This window comes from Triticum urartu, chromosome 2, assembly GCF_003073215.2.
Source record: "Triticum urartu cultivar G1812 chromosome 2, Tu2.1, whole genome shotgun sequence".
Lineage (NCBI taxonomy): Eukaryota > Viridiplantae > Streptophyta > Magnoliopsida > Poales > Poaceae > Triticum > Triticum urartu.
In genome coordinates this window covers 69131167-69154939 of record NC_053023.1, presented here as the reverse complement: position 1 = coordinate 69154939, position 23773 = coordinate 69131167, and positions in this window count along the sequence as shown.

Below are 23773 nucleotides of genomic sequence, written 5' to 3'. Positions count from 1 at the left end.
TATTTGAGGCTTTCCTAAAAAAAAGGTTGACGCACAAGCACTGACTGTTGGATGTCCATCCAACGGCCGTCGTGCTTCTTCAATCTCTGCTCTTCCTGCTCCAGCCGCTTAAACAAGGGCCGGCGGGACTGCCTGCTCCCTCCTCCTCGCGGCCGGCTGTGCTGCCGCGCAGGCCTCACCGCCCGACCGTACTCCCATCGCTGGCCTAGCCATCCCTCTACTCACCCACACCTGCTGTTATTCTTCGGGGACGGCAGACGAACCAGTAAACCCTCGTACAATCGTAGTCCCCTCCGAGTGGGAAACAACTGCCGAGTCTTCCCCGCCTCCGTGTCGTCTCCTTCCTAGGCCTCGCCGTCGTCCATCTCCCTGGTGCTCTCGGCGTGGCGTGGTCAATGTGTTCAAGGAACAACTTCCATCGGACGTGGACTGTACGTGGAGAGGCTGAAAGCTGGGTCCATGGCCGCAGCAAGGAAGTGCCTCCTTATTACGCGGAAAATAATGATTCCTCCACCTGATAGCTGGGACCCATCGGAGGGGCCCCTGTATTTCATGAAAAAACGTTTCCCCCTGACTGCTGGGACCCACCAGCTACATCTTCGCACGCAAGGAAGTGCGTCCGGGCAAAAAAAAATGATTCGCCCCCTGACTGCTGGGACCCACCAGCTACATCTTCGTAGGAAAGGAAGTGCCTGACAGTCGGGACCCACCTGGTCGAAGCGTACGTAGCATTGTCATTCTGGTGGCGAACGTGTACGTACATACTGGTCGATGTAGAGGCGCGCACGTGTCGTAGTAGAGGCGCGCACGTAGCATGTACATGTACGTACAGCGGCCAGGGTGCAAGAAAGAAAATACGGCCACATATGTGTACATATGGGCGGGGTCTCGAACGCCTACTCGCGCATACGTACGGCCAGGGCTCGTGTACATTGCTGGGTCGGAACGGAGAAACAGCGTCGTCGTCGTGTTCATGGGGAGGAAACGGAATGCGTCGTGTTCATGGGGAGGCAACAGAATGCGTTGTGTTCATCGGGAGGGCTTGGACGGAACAGGCGATGGAAACAAGGCCTGGCGTACCACAAAACGGAGGAAACAGCCTTGTGTTCGACCGGCCATGTTCGAAACGGGATCCTGTTCATCGGGAGGTGTCTGGCATACCGCAAAACGGAGGAAACGGACCTCCTACGATCGAAACGGGGGTCCTGTTGATCGGAAGGGGTGTGGCGTACCGCAAAAGGGACGAAACGGACTTGTGTTGGAGCGCTACGGTCGAAACGGGGGTCCTGTTCATCGGGAGGGGTGTGGCGTACCGCAAAACGGGACTCCACGAGATACTGTTCATCTCCACCGTCGACCCCCGCTAGCCTCCACGAGCTACTGTTCATCCACCGTCAACCTCCTCCAGCCTCCACCTGCGGCTATTCATCCACGGGCTCCTGTTCATCCAGCCTCCACCACGCGCTACTCCACCGGCTACTGTTCAACCAGCCCTCTCCATGGGCTCCTGTTCAACCACCCCTCCACGGGCTACTATTCATCCTGCCCTCCACCGTCTACTGTTCATCCTGCCCTCCACGGGGTGGTCCTGTTCATCCAGCCCTCCACGGGGTCCTGTTCATCCAGCCCCAACCGGCTCAATCGATCGGGGTCCTGTTCATCCACAGGAAACACCACGGGGTCCTGTTCATCCACCCCCATCGGGAACTGTTCATCCAAACCCCCCGCAACGCTCACTATTCATCCAGAGGCAGCATCTATCAGCTTCAGTTAGCAGCAGTAGCGAAGGAATCGCTCGATCGGGTTCAGTTAACAGCCATCGATCGATCGCTCGGGTTCAGTTAGAGCCAACGCCTCGCACACAAGCGCGTACGTGTACGAGAGAAACGCGCATCGCTCGGCCCCCGACCTTCCACCGTAACCGGGAACTCCCTGAAATTTTCCTCCCCCTCGCTTCTACCACGGTTTTTTCCGTCATGGATGGCCCAAAGAATGTCATGCATCTGCGTCTCCGGCCCGCCCAGGACGAAAAGCCCATTTTCTGTCAAGATTTTTTGTCATAGAAGTAGGAGCCCACCACATCTATGATGATACCGGGTTTTGTCACAATTATCGTCATAGAAGTGTCATATGTATGACAGATTTTTTTTTCATTCGGCCCAAAATCTCATGGATGTGTCTTTTTTTGTAGTGATTGTCATATTGCTTTGCATGATCATGTAGTTGACATTGTATTTGTGGCAAAGCCACCTTTCATAATTCTTTCATACATGTCAGTCATGAGTCATTGCATATCCCGGTACACCGCCGGAGGCATTCACATAGAGTCATATCTTGTTCTAAGTATCGAGTTGTAATTCTTGAGTTCTAAGAAAATTAAAGTGTGATGATCATCATTATTAGAGCATTGTCCAGTGAGGAAAGGATGATGGATACTATGACTCCCCCACAAGTTGGGATGAGACTCCGGACGAAAAAAAGAGGCCATAAAAAAGAGAAGGCCCAAAAAAATGAGAGAAAAAGAGAGAAGGGACAATGCTACTATCCTTTTACCACACTTGTGCTTGAAAGTAGCACCATGATCTTCATGATAGAGAGTCTCCTTTGTTATCACTTTCATATACTAGTGGGAATTTTTCATTATAGAACTTGGCTTGCATATTCCAATGATGGGCTTCCTCAAAATGCCCTAGGTCTTCGTGAGCAAGCAAGTTGGATGCACACCCACTTAGTTTCTTTTCGAGCTTTCATATACTTATAGCTCTAGTCACTACAAAAAAATACACTTCTGTGATGATACATGATTGTCACAGTAGGTCACGTTTTTTGTCATGCATGTACATCCATGACGATTTTATGACAGAATCAAGATAGTCATACCTGTGCTGTCGAAGAAGTGTTCCATGACATTACCAAAATTATCATGACGGAAGTGTCCACTTCCATGACAATAAATCGCGCGTCACAGAAGTGCTTTCGTCAAGGGTGACCGACACATGGCATCCACCATAACGGAACGCCGTTAAGATATCGGGTCAGGTTTTGGATCCGATAACCCGTTAACAACCCCGACCAATGGGGATTTTCCACGTGTAAAATCATCATTGGCTGGAGGAAACACGTGTCGGCTCACCGTTGGGACAGATGTCATCCGCTCATTGGACCAAAGGCGCCTATGATACGGCGACACGTGGCATGGCCCAACAGAGGCCCATTCCTGTGAAAAGGCCGGCCTGTTTGACTTGGTCAAAAGGTGGCGGGCCGGCCCACGGAAAGCCTGTTAATGGCCTGTTCGCATATAGCCCATTTACAGCCCGCTAACCCAGGGCCCGTTACGCCCTATCCGAATTAGGCCCAGTAGCGTCATCTGGGCCATCCAATATGATTCAGCCTGTTTTAACTTCCGGCCCTTGTGTGGCCCATGACTTCTTTCGGCCCACATGAGGACCTTTGTAACTCTTGGCCCATTAATGCCCCGTGGTGAAACTGGCCCGTAATGAACAGTGTATCTGTCGGATTTCGGGTTCCAGCAGACCCTTGAGGTTCAAACACTGGGGTGCGCGCGGAGATTTCGCCTCCTACCTACCCGCACCCCTCCGCCTCGCTAAGATCTAAGCTATGGAAAGAACAACACAAGAGACACAGAGTTTATACTGGTTCGGGCCACCGTTGTGGTGTAATACCCTACTCCAGTGTGTGGTGTGGTGGATTGCCTCTTGGGCTGATGATGAGGAACAATACAAGGAAGAACAGCCTTGTGAGGGTCTGTTCTTGGCTGGGGCGATGAACTGCTGGGAGGAGTTCCGTCACCCTTCTCTCTCTGTCTCTTCAATCGTTGGTCTCGATCCCCCTAAAACACTCTCTCTTTTCCTCTCTCTATTTTTTCCCTCTCTGCCCCCTTTGCCCTGTGGATGGCTGGTCCTATTTATAGAGGCCCTGGTCCTCTTCCCAAATATCGAGCGGCAAGGGAGCCAACAATGGCGGGCTAATTTGAAGGGGGACAACTAGTGCTAGCTATCCTGACAAAAGTAGTCTTCGCCTGCACAAAGCTGTGGTGGTGACGCCGTCTTGGGCTCCACAATGACCTCTGTCTTGCAGTCCTCCTGGTCTTGGTCTTGTTGCACCAAAATGGCAACCTTTGCCTGACGCCTCGGTACTCCACGGCTGCGCTTGCTCCCTTTGCACCAAAGAGGAAAGGAGGACACTGTCCGGGCTGGCACCCGCTTGGCGCCTTTGGTCGTCATGGCTTGCGTCACGGGCACCTCGTGAGGTACCCCGCCTTGATCTCTCCGCCTCCTCGCGAGCCAGCCTAATGAGGTCGTGCCTGAGGAAGCTCCGTGTCATCCGCCCCGCGAGGCTTGGCCCCTCGCGAGGGTCTTGGGTCTGTGTTGATGAAGATGGGCCGTGCTGGGCCCCCCTTTGAGCCACGCCGCAGGCCGCAGGCAGGCATGTCTGGGGACCCCCGTTCCCAGAACACCGACAGTAGCCCCCAGGCCCAAGGCGCGCCCGGACTTGGCCGTGCAGGGAGGCGGAAGGGCAAGAGCGAACCGCCGCGGGCCCTAACAGCCCGTGGCCTTGGGCGCCGCGTGGCGGCTGATTGGACGTGGGCGCCTTAGCGACTGTGCCAGTTGATAAAGCAGCGGCATCTGCCTAGGCTTTGCTTTTCGCTTTCTCCGATTGCTGCTTAGATCCCCTTTCTTGCGCCTCTCCTTCCTTCCTCCAAAATTTCCAGATCTACTCCGACCGTGAGACCTAGGAAGCCATGGCGCCTCGTTAGCCCCCGGCCGTAGCTTGGTACTCGTCTGCCCTGGATTCACCGAACGTGTCGGAGGCGAGCCTCGCCCGGTTGCGCCGGATGGCGGCGGCGCGGGGCATCGACGGGGCGAAGGTTTTCAAGGCCGGCTCCGCCACCCCTGAGGGTCAAGGGAGCACCTTCTATCCGTTCTTCGTAAGCGCCATTGCTGCTGGCCTGGTGCCTCCCTTCTCCGAGTTCTTCTTCTCTGTCCTCCGCCATTATAAGCTACAGGCTCCGCATCTCCACCCCAACTCCGTTCTTCTCCTGGCAATCTTCGCCTATTACTGCCAGGCTCACGTAGCGGTGCAGCCCTCAGTGGCCTTGCTGCGCCACTACTTCTACCTCCGGACCTCTCGCGGTCCTGCTTCCGTGTGCGCGAGCTTCATCGCATACAGTGGCGCCATTGCCATCTCAAACCCCGGGAAAAGGATTGAGGGCTTCAGGAGCAAGTGGGTCTTGGCGGATGCTGGGCGCATCCACCCTCGGCTGATCTTGCCCACGGAGCAGCCCACGAGCTCCAGTGATTGGGGTCGAGCGGAGCTCGCGGACCCCCGTGCGAAGCTGGTGTTGGAGAAGATGGACGCGGATCTGAGGCCAACCAACATGGCGGTGGCGAAGCTGACCGGCGCGTCGCTGCTGAGGGAATTCCTGGAGCACCAGCTGGCTCCGCTTCGGCAGTACTCACTTCCGATGTGGAGGCCCCATCCGAGCCCCGCGGCCTTGGCCGACGGAGATCTGGCTGCGGTCCTCCAATCTCTGGTCGGGGGCGATGTGGCGAGGTTGGAGGGCGCTCCTACACCCTTATTCCTCCGCGACGACTGGGAGCAGGTAGTGGAGTCCATGCCTGTCTTCAACGGGGATGGGCCCGTGCCCATGGAAACTCCCGAGGAACCGGTGGACGTGCCCTCCGACGACTCTAGCAAAGAGGAGGAAGGAGGGGAGCGGGAAAAAGGGCCTGACCCCGAAGCGACTGACGGAGAGTCGAGGGCTTCCCTTCCCCGGTGCAGGTCCCGCGTTCTCCGCCTCTCTCCGAGCGATGACGATGAGGATGACAACGAGGATGACGACGAGCAGGACGGCGAGAGCTTGCCCCAGATCCCGAAGAAGGACAGGACCGGGCTGATCTCCCGCGGGTCTGCCCCGGCCCCGAGGTGGACCGCAGACGCACGTTCCGCTTCCAAGCTCCCCGAGGTTGACCCTTCCAGCCGGCTTTCAGGCTTCAAATTTGGCCAGAGGACGCTCGAGCTCACTGGCGACGACCCGTAAGCATTTGATTCTTGTCTTTATTTCTTGTTCTGCTTCTGAGGCTTGACGTCCGCATCTCTTGGATAGGCTGGCACCCATAGCAAAGAAGTCGAAGGGAGCTCTCGAGGTTCCATCCATGGCAGCGCCTCTGCCCGCGAAGGAGGGTGACCGCAGCGCATGGGCTTCTCCTGCCCGGTCGTCCTCGCGAGGCCTGGCTGAGCTGGCTGGGGCGAGCTCAGCCCCCATGGCCCAAGTGACTCCCAAGGTGCCTTTGCCTGCTGCCGCCACTACAGCCGTTGGGGCGCAGCAGACTCCGCCTCAGGATGCTATGGCCGCGCTGCCGCCTTCTCCTCCTACTCCACTGGCTGCTATCTCTCCGACTCCTTCTGCCGTCCTGGATCGTGCTGCTGCTGAGCTAGACCGGCTGCGGCAGGATGTTCTTGGCGCCGACCCTCGCTTGGTGGCCGGGCGCTTGGAGCTGGCTTCAGGATGGGTTCGCTCCGACGCTTCGATTCGGGCGGCGCTGGTCCAGGCCTCGACGGCTTGCGATGAGTTGAAGCAGGCCGTCCTTGAGGCGAAGGCTGCTCGTGACGCAGCCCTGGGGGAGGTGGTCGACATCCGTGGTCGCTGCAAGGCGCTGGAGGATGAGCCGCAAGGCCTGCGGGACCAGCTCACGAAAGAGGCCCGCCTTCGCCAAGAGCAGGAAGATGGCGTGAAGGCTCGCGAGGCGGCCGTCAAGGATAGGGAGGTCAAGCTCAGGAAGCGCCGCGACCGCCTAGGCGCGCTGGGGCAGGAGTTGGGGGTGAGGAAAGCTGAGCTGGACGACAAGGCCCTGATTCTTGCCGAGGACCGCGTGGCCTTCATGGAGATGGAGGCGAAGGCTCGCTCCTCGCTGAGGACACTTTATGACAGCGGCCTGGAGAGCCCGCTGGCTGGCGCCGAGGACGGCCCTGCCAAGCTGCTTCTCTTCCTGGTGCGTGCTCTTGAAGATGTCGCCCTTGGCCTTGGCCCCACGGCTGAGGCTGAGGCGCGTGTCCTGTCTTCTGCAGCACTGACGCGGGTGCTCACCCACATCTACCTTCGTGATCCCGACGTCGACCTCGACAGCCTGCTGGAGCCAGTAAGCGGCGAGCGTGCCGCTGCCACTTCCGAGGCCGTGAAGGGTCGCACGGAGGCTCTGCTGGGGAAGTTCCGGGCCTTCAGCACCAAGCCGAAGCAAGGCGGTGCCGACCCCACTGCTCCATAAGGCAAACCCACTCCGCGCTGCTCCACCGCCGACAAGTGACTCCGTTGTGGCTCCTGTCCCGCCTTTAATTCCTGCACATGTATCATGCCTCAGGGAGGCGTTTAAACTTGCGGTTGGCATTGAGATAACAGTGTGGACTGTAATATTTGCTTTTGAATTCCTTGAAATATGCACTATTCCTTCCTACTTGCTTATGTTCTACGCCGGCAGAGCCCGGCCCCGCGCATACCTCACCCAGCGTTAGTCCCGACCGGAAACCAGGACGGGGCCATGGAGTGAGGGGCTACGTGACAAGTTAGGCTCCTGAGTCGCGATGCTCAGGAGTCCCCCTTGGCGCACAAACAGCAAGTAGGGAGGTGTGATGTGGGTGGATCTGCCGTTCTACGTCTGCAGAGCCCGGCCGCGCGCATACCTCAACCGCCGTTAGCCTTTCGGAACTAAGGAGTGAGGGGCTACGTGACCAGTTAGGCTCCTGAGTCGCGATGCTCAGGAGTCCCCCTTGACGCTCAAACGACCTTCATACCTTGGTTCCGCTCGGGAAGAGGCGCGCAACGAACCAGGACCGGGGGGACCTGGCTGGGCGGCGTGCGTCTGGGTGTGACCCAGGCGCAGCCCCCGTGCCCAGCCCCCTCGCGCGGCACTCCCGAGGGGAGGCGTTACGATGAGGCTAGACACTGAGCTCTGGGCTCCCTGACGATGATGCGGCCCGGGGGCCACCCTCAGTTGTTTATCACCAGCGCGGAGCATAGCGCTTCCGTATGTGTACGGGCATAGCCGCTCCTCGGCAGTGTCGTCAGCCAGCGCGGAGCATGGTGCTTCCACTGGTACGTGGGAGGGGGCCCCCCTCCGGGAGGAGCCCCCAGGGTGTGTACAGCCCCGCCCTGACACGTGGATGGCACGGTAGGGCCTGGCGAGGTGTATCTGGGCACCCGTGAGCCAGCGCGGGACTCATGGGGCCCTGCCTCTAGGCAGGTTGCGCCTGGCACTGGGCCTTATCTTGTGATGTGTCCCTGCAAATTCGGTTAGATGTCGGCACTCTACGTCCTCAGGTCCCGGCCCTCGAGCTGGTCTCAGCCGTTGCTGGTATGCCAGGTCGCGATGCCGTGGACAAGGCCAGAGGGTGAGGGCTGGAGAGCCAGTAAGAGCCCTGAGTCGCGATGCTCAGGTACCCCCTTTAACGTGCAAGTGGTCGGCATGGAGGAGAAGAGGTGCCATGGACTGGCATCAAATAATCAAGCATGGTGGGTCGAACGCATAACCAGAAATAAATACAAATGGGATACATGCCGCTGGGTGTGGCCCGAGCGACTTGGGGATCATGCAGCCCGAGGGGCGCCCCCAACAAGGTAAGCTAACAACATGAAATAAAAGGGATACACACCGCAGGGACGGACCCACGCGGCCTGGGAATAATGCAGCCCTGGGGGGCGCTCCCAGCTGGAAGTGAAAACTTGAAAGATGTCACCTGATGACGTTGAGGACGAAGGGGTGTTGGTGTAGCAGACTCGGTGGTATGCGGGAGCCGATCCTCACGAGCCCCCAGGCCTAGGGGCCTCGGGAGGCTCCGGAGGCGCTGGTGGCTCCTCGCGGACTATCTCCATCTCTACCAGGGCCATGGAACGCCTGGCCTCTTGTGCCTCCATGATGCCCCTCATGAGGCGCTGGTACATGGCAGCCGCGTTCGGCAAGCCGTAAGGCACGCGAACATAGCTGTGGGGTGGACCTCCGCAGCGCCCCACTCGCGAGGGCCAAAGGCGCTCCAGAGAGGCGACTCGGTTGAGCCCTGGTATGTCGATGTAGACGCGCAGCCCACCATCCTCGCCTGGATGGGGAGCCACTGCTGGTAGGCGGCGGCCGCCTTTCATGACTCTTGACTCCTGTAACTCCTGAATGGCCTTGCTGACGAACTCCTAAGGGTCTGGCTCTCCTTGCCTTACTCCTTCTTGAGGGAAACGTGCTTCACAACACGCCTCCATGTGGTGCCCAAGCGCCTCCCTCGTGACCCTAGCCAGGTCGGTGGCCCTCCAGGGGGGAGCCCCCGAGCCCTGCCTGAGGAGGGTGCCGGGCGCGCTTTCCTATGCAATGGAAGGAGGTTCCCCCTGGGCAAGCACGGGCCTAGAGGGGCCTGCCTCCTGAGGGGTCGGCCCAGACGATGTCTTCTTCTTCTTGGGGGCGGTCTTGGGAAGCCTCCTTCTTCCGCGATCCGGGTCTTCCAGTGACGCGGCCTGAAAGGCTCGTTCCAGGGAACACACCACGTCCTTCTCTTCACAGGGCACCATGATGATTCCGCCACTTCCTGGCATCTTGAGGACGTTGTAGCCGTGGTGAGTTACGGCCATGAACTTGGCCAGCGCCGGGTACCCAAGGATGGCGTTGTACGGCAGGCGAATGTGAGCGACGTCGAAGTCGATGAGCTCGGTGCGGTAGTTGTCGCGTGCACCGAAGGTGACAGGGAGGCGGACCTGCCCAATCGGGACCGTGGAGCCGTCGGTGATTCCGGAGAAGGGCTTGGTTGGCTGAAGCTGGCTGTAGGGCACTTGGAGATTGTTGAATGTTTCCACGGACAGGACGTTGAGCCCGGCCCCGCCATCGATGAGGGTCCTGGTGACCACCACGTTGCTGATGATTGGGGAACAAAGCATTGGGAGGACTCCGGCTATAGCCGCACACTTGAACTGATCTGCTGAGCTGAACATGATGGCGCACGCCGACCACCTGAGAGGGCGCGCGGCTTCGAGCTTGGGGAGGGCTGCATTCACTTCGCGGGCGAACTGCTTGAAGATGCATTGAGAGGCTGGGGGCTGAGCCCCGCCTAGGATGCAGGCAATCGCGCGCGGCTCCTGGAAGCCCCCAACCCCCTCGTCCTGGTGGCGGTCCTCGTTTCTCCTTGGCTACGGCGGCAGCGGAAGGAGGCCTATGTTGCCTTGCAGGAGATCCCCGCGAGGCTGATCCCTCCAGTCTCCCTCGCGAGGTGGGTCTCGCCAGCGATCCTCGCGAGGTTGATCGCGCCACCCTTGGCGCGGGCCACGGTCTTCCCAGCGTCCTGCGTTCCTTCCTCCTCCTCGACCGTAGCCCCGGTCACCGTGGTCGGGGCGACGACCGATCCTTCCTTCTCGCATGGCTCGGAGCTCTTGACAGTCGTTGGTGTTGTGGGTGTGGAGGTCGTGGTACACACAGTACTGACTGCCCTTGGAAGGTTCGGGCTGATCTCTGCCCCGCTTGGTGTCTGGCTCTGCCGCGAGCACGGCAGCCCCCTTGTGCTTCACATCCTTAGCCTTGGGCTTCTTCTCTTCTGGGTCTGCGACAGGCAGCTCGAGGAGGGAGAGACGCCCTTCCTCAGCCCTGGCGCACTTGGTTGCCAAGTTGAACAGCTCCAAGGAAGTGCACAGGTCTTCATGCATCGCCAGCTCCTCCTTCATCTTGACATCGCGCACGCCGTCGGAGAAGGCTGAGATGATGGCCTCCTCAGTCACCTTGGAAATCTTGAGGCGTGCGTTGTTGAAGCGCTGGATGTACTTCTGCAGGGTCTCCCCGGGTTGTTGCTTGATGCGGCGCATGTCGCTCACGACGGGTGGCCAGTCGCGAGTACCTTGGAAGTTGGCGATGAAGAGGGTGCACATCCCGTTCCAGGAGGAGATCGTGCCTGGAGCCAGGTTCAGGAGCCAGGTGCGAGCCCCGTCCTTAAGCGCCATGGGGAACCAGTTCGCCATGACCTTTTCGTCTCTGTTGGCAGCTTCGATGCCCAGCTCGTAGAGCTGGAGGAACTCCGTAGGGTCAGCCGTGCCGTCGTAACGAGGAGGCAGGTCTGGCTTGAACTTGCCGGGCCACGCGACGCTGCGTAGCTCGATGGTGAAGGCACGGCAGCCTGCTGTGGCCACAGGAGGCCTTGGGTGACGCAGAGCTTGGTCTTGCATGTCCCCACGCGCTGCAGCTGGGAGCAGCGCATGGTCTTGACGTGCTGGAGCAGGAGCATGGTCGCGACGTGCTGGAGCAGGGAGCGCCCGGGCAGCTTCTTGCGGGCGAGGGACTTCTTGGCAGCTCTGCTCTTGCCGCGCTGGCACCTAACAGAGCGGGTTCCACCCAGGGGCCATGCGCCTTGGAGCCATGGCGCCTTCTTGAGGAGGAGGCGGCCGGGGCGCCGCCGGAGCCTCGTCGCCCGCGCGGGGCGGGGTGCGGAGCAGCGGAACGGACGGCGCAGGAGAGCCCCCTGCGGCGCGGACGAGCTCGGCGACGCGGTCGAGCCATTCTTCGTAGACGTCGTCGACGGGACGGTAGCGCAGGAGCTCGTTTGCCGCGATGAGCGCAGCTCGAGGGTCCAAGGGTGCGCGGAGCGGGCATGACGAAGAACCAGCTGGGGTGAGCGAGGGAGTGGCGGTGCGGCCGTCTTGCCGCATGGACGGATGCTGAGACGATGCTTGCTGCTCGTCCCCCGCCGGGCCGGTGGCGGGGTTGATGGCAGGTGACGGGGAACGGCGAGGACGCATGCTGACAGGAGCCGTCTGGGTGACGCGGGAAGCGAGAGCGGCCCGGCGCTCGGCGCGGGCCTGACAAGCGTCAGACATGGGCGCGATGGTCGGAGGAGAACGGGGTGGTGGAAGCCGAATTCCGGCGCACCCCTACCTGGCGCGCCAAATGTCGGATTTCGGGTTCCGGCAGACCCTTGAGGTTCAAACACTGGGGTGCGTGCGGAGATTTCGCCTCCTACCTACCTGCACCCCTCCGCCTCGCTAAGATCTAAGCTATGGAAAGAACAACACAAGAGACACAGGGTTTATACTGGTTCGGGCCACCGTTGTGGTGTAATACCCTACTCCAGTGTGTGGTGTGGTGGATTGCCTCTTGGGTTGATGATGAGGAACAATACAAGGAAGAACAGCCTCGCGAGCGTCTGTTCTTGGCTGGGGCGATGAACTGCTGGGAGGAGTTCTGTCACCCTTCTCTCTCTCTCTTCTATCGTTGGTCTTGATCCCCCTAAAACTCTCTCTCTTTTCCTCTCTCTCTTTTTTCGCTCTCTGCCCCCTTTGCCCTGTGGGTGTCTGGTCCTATTTATAGAGGCCCTGATCCTCTTCCCAAATATCGAGCGGGAAGGGAGCCAACAATGGCGGGCTAATTTGAAGGTGGACAGGTAGTGCTAGCTATCCTAACAAAAGTAGTCTTCGCCTGCACAAAGCTCTAGTGGTGACGCCGTCTTGGGCTCCACAATGACCTCCGTCTTGCAGTCCTCCTGGTCTTGGTCTTGTTGCACCGAAATGGCAACCTTTGCCTGACGCCTCGGTACTCCGCGGCTGTGCTTGCTCCCTTTGCACCAAAGAGGGAAGGAGGACACTGCACGGGCTGGCACCCGCCTGGCGCCTTTGGTCGTCATGGCTTGCGTCACGGGCACCTCGTGAGGTACCCCGCCTTGATCTCTCCGCCTCCTCGCAAGCCAGCCTGATGAGGCCGTGCTTGAGAAAGCTCCATGTCGTCCGTCCCGTGAGGCTTGGCCCCTCGCGAGGGTCTTGGGTCTGTGTTGATGAAGATGGGCCGTGCTGGGCCCCCCTTTGAGCCACGCTGCAGGCCGCAGGCAGGCAAGTCTGGGAACCCCCGTTCCTAGAACGCCGACAGTATCACTTTATACCCATTAACGGCCCGTTATTTCATTGGGTCGTTTCCAGCCCAAGTTATCTTTCGGCCTTCTCAGGGCCCATTGATTCTTGGGCTCATTTGCAGCATTCGGTTACATACGGCCCGTTACTGTCATTTTCTGCTTGTGGGCCAAATTCAGCCCGTCGTTACAGTCGGCCCGTTTGCGGACCGTTAATATGCTGGGCCATTTTCATGTCAAAAAAACCCGTTGGGCTGTTTTCATAGAGTTATCAAATGCGGCCTATTAACGGCCCGTTATGGTCCACGAATAGTACGACCCATGATTGGCGAAATGATGATACGCCCCGTAGAAGGCCCATGGATCCTACGGCCCGTATGAGGCCCATGGATAGTATGACCCGTAGAAGGCCCATGGACCCTAAGGCCCTTATAAAAGGCCGATGGATACTACGGCCGGACGAAGGCCCATGGATCATACAGCCTACATGAGGCCCATGGTTACAACAGTCCATGTGTTGCCATGATTATTTTGGCCTAGTTACCAAAAATAGGCTATTGTGGCCACTAGAAAAAACAGAAAAAGAACTGCAGTGACTACAAGCAAACAACTAAACAAGAAAATAAGGAAATAAATAAGCAAGCAATTAACGCTAGCCTATTATCGCTATTACACATATTACATCCACTGGGCATCAAAGTTCGCCACCAGTGCAAATATAGGGAACAAAGCAGCACATTACATACACTGGCCGTCAAAATTGGCCACTAGTGGAAATAAACGCGGAAGCAAAACAAGAGCATAACTGAAACAACTTTGGAAGAGCTCAAGAAATGTTATACTGGGTATCCACCATGCTGGCAATAAGCTTAGCAAGCTGATTAGCTTTGTCCTGTTTGGCGCTAAAATCCTCCAACGCTTGTTGTTGCACCAGAAAGTATGCATCTGAATGCTCCAGGGACTTCCGCAGTCCTTCTGCTTCTTGTCGCAGCACAGCTGACCGATGTCTTTCAGCTTGTAGTTGAGACTCAAGAAACCGAACTGATTCAGACAGTGAGTTTGAATAGCTTGTGCAAGCAGTAGTGGCCAGTAACTTGAACACTAAACCAAGACATGACTTTGGGGTTGTCTCGCAGTCTTCAACATAGTCTTCCTTAGCAGTTTTATCAGCTTTGTTGGAGACCAACATGGATGTGTCACTATCCTGAACCTTATCTGCATTACTTCCTTTACCATTGCTTAATAAGGCACTCTTCCCCAATATTCTGTCAGCATTCTAAGAGAAGAAACAAGCAGACACACAACAAGTTTAGCATGTACTAGTATATGAAACTCATTTCAGTGAACCAGTTCATTAGTAAGGTGGACAGGATTAAACTACCAAGTCTTCTATTGCCAAGTACTAGTACATAATAAAAGCATCAAACAAACATATATCTATGTCCTATGGTCACTGCATTGTATTGCCAAATCAAAATAGAGACGGTTCAAATCATATCAGTTCAAGACAAAGCAGTAGTGAAAGAATACAAAGCGTGGGAAACTACATGGCACAACAAGATTTCAGATGGGTACCACGGGTCTACATGTACAACAACACTATTGGCTCTGTTGTGATGCTAGTAATGTGCATGCTATGAAAGTCAACTGTATACACAATTGAAATTGAAATCAACAGAGCTATTGATAAGAGCCAATCTATTAAAGAAACATGCGTGAACATACCTGCTGTGCCATTGGAGTTTTGATTGGATCCTTCAATTTAAAAATAAGTTTGTGAGTAAATACAGTGATACAAGAGCAAAGCAATCATAGTTAAAAAGGCGCGCCTAAGCGAGCGCTTAAGCGCGCCTAGGCTCTAGGCGTTGGCAAAACGCATTGCGCATAACTATGCATAATCTATGCATAACTGCGCATAAGCATGCGCTTTGGTCAGTAAAGCGCAAGGCGGTGGCAAAACGCACAATTAACGCCTAGCGCTTTTTTGAACTATGATAGCAATGGAATCTTAAACTAGAACAGTTGTTCTTCAGGTTTAGACACTTGTTCTACATGAACAGAGTACAGTAAGACGCAAGAATATAATACTTAAAAATAGAAAATGAGCTCATAGACCTTACCACATTCTTGGTTCGGGACCAGTACAGAACAAGGCGTTCCCAGTCATCGTCTAGTAAATGTGTCTTAGGAGAACGTAAGGGAATTTGATGAGTTTCTTTGCCGGTGAAGTACGTTTTCTTCAGGTAATTCCAATACTGCCACCAAGCATTCTTGAAGATAGCAGAGGTATTAGCACAGGTTACCTCATCCTGAGTTTCCAAATCGGTCCTTCTCTATAGAGAAAAATGGGAAAATTTGTTGTATTATAACCATCATGAAGGTAGGATGTATGGGACAAAGCAAAGTAATTGCCATGAATAGCATTGATTACACATAACTCCTGGACAAACACCTGCAACTGACATTTACCTTCATCTTCAGTATAATATTTTCAAGATGGGAAGATACGCACATACGATTTAACAACATCAAATGCGATAGATGCTAAACTACGACTAGCTGGTTGTGCTTCCTCCACAGGAATAGGCATACTAACTGGTGGAGTTGGGGTTCGCCATGATAGTACTGGCCCTTTGGGCACTGGAGCTGCCTTACTAACTGCTCTTGTTTGGGAGCTCTGTCGTGGAGATGGTGCTGTGTCAACAGGAACTGGGTTACTATCGGCTGGGGTTGGGGTTAGATTGGGTGAAGCTGGTTCTCTGTCCATCGCAGTAGGGGTACAATCTGTGAGAGTTTGGGTTATGTGTGGTAGGCTAGTTCTTGTGCATGTACAACCGGGGTGCTATCTCCACCAAGAGGTAGCACTGTTTTATTTGAAGACCTTGTTTTTAGTCCACTAGATACTGGCATCACCCGCTCCAATTCAAATGGCTGATAAACATGAAAGATAGTTGAATGTACAAACATTGTATGAGAGACAGATGCAATAGATAGTGTGGAAAAAAGAGGGCTTGAAATAGTTGACATGTATATTGTTTAACTAAAACGAATAGCATGACATAATTTCACATATATGATGTCTATCTAAACTAGATAGCATAGCATAACATAATTCAAAGATATGATGAATAACTAAACAAGATCGCATGACATAATTCACCTACATGTTATCTAAGTAATCATGATCGCATCATTTAATTCACATATGTGATTTATATGCTAAACAGAGGGCATTCGATATGATGTCTGAACTAAGAACATGGTGTTGAATATTGTGTATATGATGTCTAAACTATGCAATGCAAGACACCGTATGCCTGATATGAGAAGTATAACCGTGCCAAGTTAGAGAATACACCTCACTGGGGGAATAGGACTGGTCATCTGTCTCTGAATCCATCTCTAAGGAGCTATCGGGACCCAGCAAGAGATCTTCTTCGACAGGTAGCACTATCTACTCTGAAGGCCTTGTTTTCACTCCGGATTTTTCCATCTCCCACCCAAATGGCTGATTCACAGGAAGAGTAGTTTAATGTACAAACATTGTTGACAAATGGAAATGTAATGAAGAAAAGGATGGGCAAGATATCATTCAAATATATGATGCATGGTTAAACAGGATGGCATTGCACATTTCACATATATTATGGCTGGCTAAAAGACGTGAGACTGCATAATTCTCATATATGATATAGAAACTAAACAGGTGGCATTACAGAACATGTCTAAACTAAGAAGATGACATATATGATGTCAAAAGTAGCCACTACAAGGCAACACATGCATGACATGACTAACATCATCATGCCAAGGTAGAGCAAACACCTTGGGGGGGTAAATAGGAGTGGTCAGCGACGTCTGAATCTGCCTCAGAACAGATATCTTCCTCTGGATTACAATCTGGAGAGGGGTGGGGAGGTTTTGCCATTGAACCCACCATGGAGCGATGTCTGCATGACATCGTATTGCCGCGCAAAACTCTTCTCTTTTCCTCTACATGTTCAGTATGACTGTGTACAATATCTAACATGCATACGAAAAAATATGGTGAGTTTATGTAAGGAGAGCATGCAGAAATTTAGAGTGATGGTAACAACCAGTGGATCGACGTTTTTCTGTTGAACCAAAATAGCCCTAATGGATCGACGTGAATGTATAGTTGTAAAGCCCTCAATGCGGCTATATCTCCCACGTGTCGAAGCACGACTTAGAGGTATAACCGCATTGAAAGCAATGTCGCAAGTGAGGTAATCTTCACAACAACCCATGTCCTACAATAAGGGAAAAGGATACATAGTTGGCTTACAATCGCCACTTCACCCAATACATGAATAAAGCATTACATCATCCAGATACACACAAGGTCCGACTACGGAACCAAAATAAAAGAAGACTACCCCAAAAGCTACATAGATCCCCGATCGACCCCAACTGGGCTCCACTACTGATCAACTGAAACGAAACAACACAATGAAAAAGATCTTCATTGAGCTCCTCCTTGAGCTCAGTTGCATCATCTGCACGGTATCATCGGCACCTGCAAACTGGTTTTAGAAGTATCTGTGAGTCACGGGGACTCAGCAATCTCACACCCTCGTGATCAAGACTATTTAAGCTTATAGGAAGGGTAAAGGTATGATGTGGAGCTGCAGCAAGCGACTAGCATATATGGTGGTTAACATATGCAAATGAGAGCGAGAAGAGAAGGCAAAAGCACGGTTGAACAACTATGATCAAGAAGTGATCCTAGAACAACATACGTTAAACATTACTCCAACACCGTGTTCACTTCCCGGACTCCGCCGAGAAGAGACCATCACGGTTACACACACAGTTGGTGCATTTTAATTAAGTTAAGTTTCATGTTATCTACAACCGGACATTAACAAATTCCCATCTGCCCATAACCGTGGCCACAACTTTTGAAAGTTCAAATCCCTGCAGGGGTGTCCCAACTTAGCCCATCACAAGCTCCCACGGTCAAGGAAGGATATTCCTTCTCCCAAGACAATCCGACCAGACTCGGCATCCCGGTTACAAGACATCCTCGACAATGGTAAAACTAACCCGCAAAGCCACCCAAATGTGCCGACAAATCCCGATAGGAGCTGCACATATCTCATTCTTAGGGCACACCGGATTGTCCAAGGTTCCGGTAGACCAGCCCAGAGTTGCCCCTGGTGGCCACCGGCAGCTGACAGGTTGGACCAACACTCAGAGGAGCACTGGCCCGGGGGGGTTAAAATAAAGATGACCCTTGGGAGCGCGACTCCCAAGGGAAAAGAAAAGGGCTAGGTGGCAAATGGTAAAACCAATGTTGGGCCTTGCAAAAGGAGTTTTATTCAAGGCGAATTGTTAATGGGTTCCCATTATAACCCAACAATGAAAGGAACGCAAAATCCAGGAACATAACACCGATATGACAGAAACTAGGGTGGCAAGAGTGGAACAAAACACCAGGCATAAGGCCGAGCCTTCCACCCTTTACCAATTATATAGATGCATTAAATTAAATAAGAGATATTATGATATCCCAACAAAATATCCATGTCCCAACAAGGAACAAACTCCAATCTTCACCTGCAACTAACAACGCTATAAGAGGGGCTAAGCAAAGCGATAACATAGCCAAACAATGGTTTTCTAGGACAAGGTGGGTTAGAGGTTTGTCTTAACAATACGGGAGGCATGATAAGCAAGTGGTAGGTATCGCATCATAGGCATAGCAAAAAGAGCGAGCAACTAGCAAGCAAAGATAGAAGTGATTTCGAGGGTATGGTCATCTTGCCTGAAATCCCACAAGGAAGAAGAACGAGTCCATGAAGAAGACAAATGGATGTAGTCGAACGGTTCCTCACAAACGCGGCATTATTGGAACCAACCCGAAGAAGCAACACCCGAAAGAATCACACAACATAGTAAACAACCAACACATGAACATGACATGATATGCGGGATGCGGGATGCGGTGCATAATGCATGATTTGGAAAGGAGTGATTGAACCTGGCATCAACATGGAAATCCAAGAGTGCCACTGGAAAGGTGAGGTGATTTCGGTTGAAATCGATATAATGACCACCGGAACCGGATGCACGGTTTGGAAATAGCAAGCAAAACAAATATGGCACCGGTCTGCGATTAACAGCAAGTAACCAACTAAATGCATCAAGATAAATATGCTACAACACTCAAACATGGCAACAAAATTCATGGCAGGGATCCACTCATGATGCTTGACAAAAGAAGAACACTGAGCTACGGCTAATTCACTCCATAGCTGGCTCAAACAAGCATGGAAAAAGTGCAAAAGATTACTGGATTCAGACTTAGTGAAATTAACAACAAGTCAGGAATTTATCACCAGGAAGCAATGTTTAGAGCAAAGAAACAACATGCTACAGGAACATATCATGGCAAAGCAAGGCATGGCATGAAGCTACTCAAAGCATACAACAAAAGTCCCTTAGTGACCATGACCAAAAGGGATCAGAAAATACAATTGCAAGCATGTGAACATAGCAAAAACATAAACATATTCAGACTTAGTGAAAAACTGGAGCATGCAAAACAGATAACGAGTAGGCATATTTACGAGCTCGATGCACTCACTATGAGGCATTGCATGATAAACTAAGCATACACCCAGCAAATAGGCATAGAAGCTAGACATAGCAAGAACAACAACATAGCATGCACGGATCAACAACAAGCTCGGCAAAATAGCTAAACATGTTAACAATCTGCCAGGAACATTTTATAGCAAATGTAGAGCTCGATTGACTCAAGCTAGGGTGCTCCATAATTGCAAACAAAGACATGGATGGATAGAGCACAAAATTATCTACAAAACATCCTTACTGATCCTGCTCAAAAGAGGTACGGATCACTAGGAAACAACATGAACATATGGCATAAAAATAATGACAGGGCAAGGACTTTGCATGCTTGTGCTAGTCACCACAAAGATCACAAAAATACATGGCATACACCCTGTAAAGATGGCATGTCATACTTCAAAAGACATGTAGAGCTCAAGATCATAGCATGCACACATTACTGATGGCAAAAATGACAAAAGTGCATTTGCTGAAACAGATCTGAAATTATCATCACATAGCCATGTTCCAACAGCATTTCGAGCATCAAGATGAGCTCAAATGAAAATGATTGAGTGAGATGAAATGATGTACTCGTCGAGACGAACATTTTGATATGTTACACGCACGAACCTGAGCCACGGTGATGAAGTTATGATGCGATGAAAAATGCAAAAAATTACTGGGACTTAGTGGAATTTCAACCTCGCAAAAGTCAACCCGGGATGGAGGCGTGCGGGACGGAGGGATCCAGATCTGGACGGAGGTGTTTGGTTGGGTGAATTGATTGATCTGGTCCAGCTTCTTCTCCAGATCCGGCGGACGCGGATCTCCGGCGAGGACGAGAATTCCGGCGAGGGTGAGGGCTCCAGCGAGAGACGACGAGGTCCGCGGCGGCCGGAGCGAGGTGAGGCGACGGCCGACCGACGGAGGAGGCGGTGGGGCCAAGTAGCGCGAGGTGGCGGCGCGGTGGCGAAGAAGCCGGCCGGGCGGCGGAGATTGCGCCGGCGAGCGGCGGCAGGAGGCGACCGGTGCGGCGGCGGCGGGAGGCACTCACAGCCAGGCGCGGGTGGCGCGGCGTCTCATGCGGGGCGCGGGCGGCGGACGTTGAGGGCCGAGCACGGGCCGCGGCGGGCCTCGGCGGCGTGCGGGGAAGGAGAGGGAGGCGGCGACACATGGTGCGCCATGAGTGGGTGCGGGCGGAGCAGCGGCTGATGTGGCATCCTCTGATAGGCCAGAGTGTGGTGGCAGTGGTGGTGGACATTGTTCGGCGCGGAGAAGAAATGTCCGGCGGTGCGCGGAGGAGGAAGTTAGGGTTCATCTGCGCGAAATTTTGGGAGGGGATAACATATTTATAGTTAGAGGGAGCTAGGGGAGTCCAAATGAGGTGCGGTTTTCGGCCACGCGATCGTGATCGAACGACCGAGACGATGGAGGGGGTTTAGGTGGGTTTTGGGCCACTTTGGAGGAGTGTTGGGCTGCAACACACACGAGGCCTTTTCGGTCCCTCGGTTAATCGTTGGAGTATCAAACGAAGTCCAAATGGCACGAAACTTGACAGGCGGTCTACCGGTAGTAAACCAAGGCCGCATGGCAAGTATCGGTCCAATCCGAAAACGTTTAACACCCGCACACGAAAAGAGGTAGAAAGGGGCACCGGATGACATAGGAGCGCCGTATTGCAAAACGGACAACGGGGAAAATGCTCGGATGCATGAGACGAACATGTATGCAAATGCGATGCACATGATGACATGATATGAGATGCATGACATGCAAGCAAATGACAAGGCAACAACAACGAATAACTGGCGGACTCCTGGCACATCGGTCTCGGGGCGTTACAACACTCCACCACTACGAGAGGATCTCGTCCGGAGATCTAGAATGGCATCGGATGGAAAATGGAAGAGAAAGAGGAGAGGTAAAGCTAAGTTGCTTCTTTGACCAATGAGTGAAACCAAGGAACCTTGCGAGGTTGAGCAAATTGAAAGAAAGAAAGCAACGATAATGAACGAAGTTGAAAGCACTCCGTTAGGAAAAAAGAACAAGGAAGAACAAATTCGGACAACACTCCGATTGAAAAGTGATACAAGGCTTGATAAGATGAAAAGAACTTGAGCAGAGGGCACAACTCTCCGGTTAAGAGGAATAAGCAAGGAAAATAATATGAACTTTGATAAAACGAGATGATGGTTGAATAAAGCAATATCACAATGCCTCCGGAATGAAAGAATAGAAGTTGGATCATCGGAACAAAAGAACGAAGAAGAAAACAACATCTTCTACCTCCGATGAGCTTGAAAAGCATCTTTAGGAGTAGGGTCGAACGGAATTGTTGGAAACCCAACAACGAAAAGAATAAGCTTGATATGGTCTTATGGAATACATCTCAAATTATGAGGTGAAAACCTGCCACTGACGAAAATGATAGATTGGATTGATATCAACAAGGAGACGAGAACTTATTTCACCAGGAGGATAAAAGAAGAACTTGGGTCATTTATGAGCACCGTAAATAGCAACAGTCCTTAGGGAAGGCTTTAGGTGAAAATATAGCCCAAGATAAATCCAAAGAAGAAATTGATGGATTTTAAATACCTCATTCTTGATAACTTGTGAAACATGAAACATGAACTCAAATAATCAAGAATGTCATGATACCACCTCCAATGACATGGTAGAAAGAGTTGCACTCCGGATTGCAAGATGAAGAATGCTTGAGCTCCTCTGAAAAGAATCTTGATGAACACTTCGAGAAGGATTTAAATCCTTGATGAACCATCATGTAGAGCCTCCATGAAGAACTCCGGTCAACAAAAGGATGATCAAACGGAAGAAAGAGAGGTTGAAAACACAAGGTGAAGCCTTGCGATGATTTAGATGAACCTCCGTGGTGATATAATTGAAATAACTTGGAGCTCCGGAAAAGAAATATGAATAACTAGAAACCAAGAATGTGATAAGATGAACCACTCTGGAAAGCAGGAAATTAGACCACTTGGATGAAACAATAATAAGAATTATGTTATGCTTATCCTTCACCAATTAAATGATGACCCATATTGGATTTGGCATACTACTTATTCTCGTAGAAAGGATTAAGATAGATATAGCGCAAACTTGAGAAGGTCTTCAACGAACCACCAGTAGGATTTGGAAACAACGAATGAATTGATATGATAACCAAGGAAGAGAACTCTTGACGAACCACCAGTAAGAATTGCAAAAGAACGAATAAAACATGAAGAAACACCGGGAAGGATTAGAAAATAAATGAAGATGCTTGAGAGAATTTAGATCCGTGAGAATGAAGAGATTACGAGCTGATTAGAGAATCCTTGATTTAAGCACCGGTATGGTTTGGAGAATGATGGCTGAAAGCTGAGAATGAATAAGTCTTCTGAAATGATGGGCTTGAGAGAATCAAACTCAAAAGAATCTTGAATAGCTCCGGATGGGTGAAAAGAATTCTCACAATAAAAAACAATTATGAGAGGATGGCATGGAATGGGGCAAGATTTAAAAGAAACTCTTCTTCGGTCTTCAAAATCTGAGAATTACGACGAGAAACACCATCATGAATTGTTGAGTCACTCCGGAATAAAGAAGAATGGAAAAACTGAACCAACGATGAAAAGAATTTGAAAGATCTTGGAGAAATACATATGACCGATGATGAATCATTCTTATGTCAAACTTCGAAAAGAATTTGGGAATAATTCCGGGAGAATTAGAAGAGTCAGGTAAGATCCTGGAAAAATACTTGTGGGTTAGGGCCCACTGAAAAGATACACCATTGAACGATTTAAAAGAGAGATTGCACCGGTTGAATTAAATGGCTTGAATGAGGCAACCACCTCGAAAGAGCTTGAACGAATGCAGAGTGGAAACACGAATCTTCAAGATATCTTGAGCACTCCGGAACAATTAAATAACAAGCAGGAAAGATTAAGAGGTGCACCAGCATGAGAAGACATTTGAAACGAGGAAAAAGGATATGATCAACACCAAAGCTTGATTTGAATCCATCGGAGAATAAAAAGAATGAAGAATGATGAACTTGAGGCTCCGTTAGTATCTTCCTGAGAATCACCGGATAAGAACATTGATGGAAAAGAATGGAGAGACTTCGCATCAATAAGATGGACACTTGATTAAGAAATCTGAGTCCTTGAAGAAAAAGGGGTGGGTGGGCGGAAAAACAAAGGCAACTTGGAGACGGATGAAACAAACAACATTGAGAAGACTTGAGTTGATCTTGTGGATGTTGAAATGATAGGATCATCTTAAAGATAGAATACGC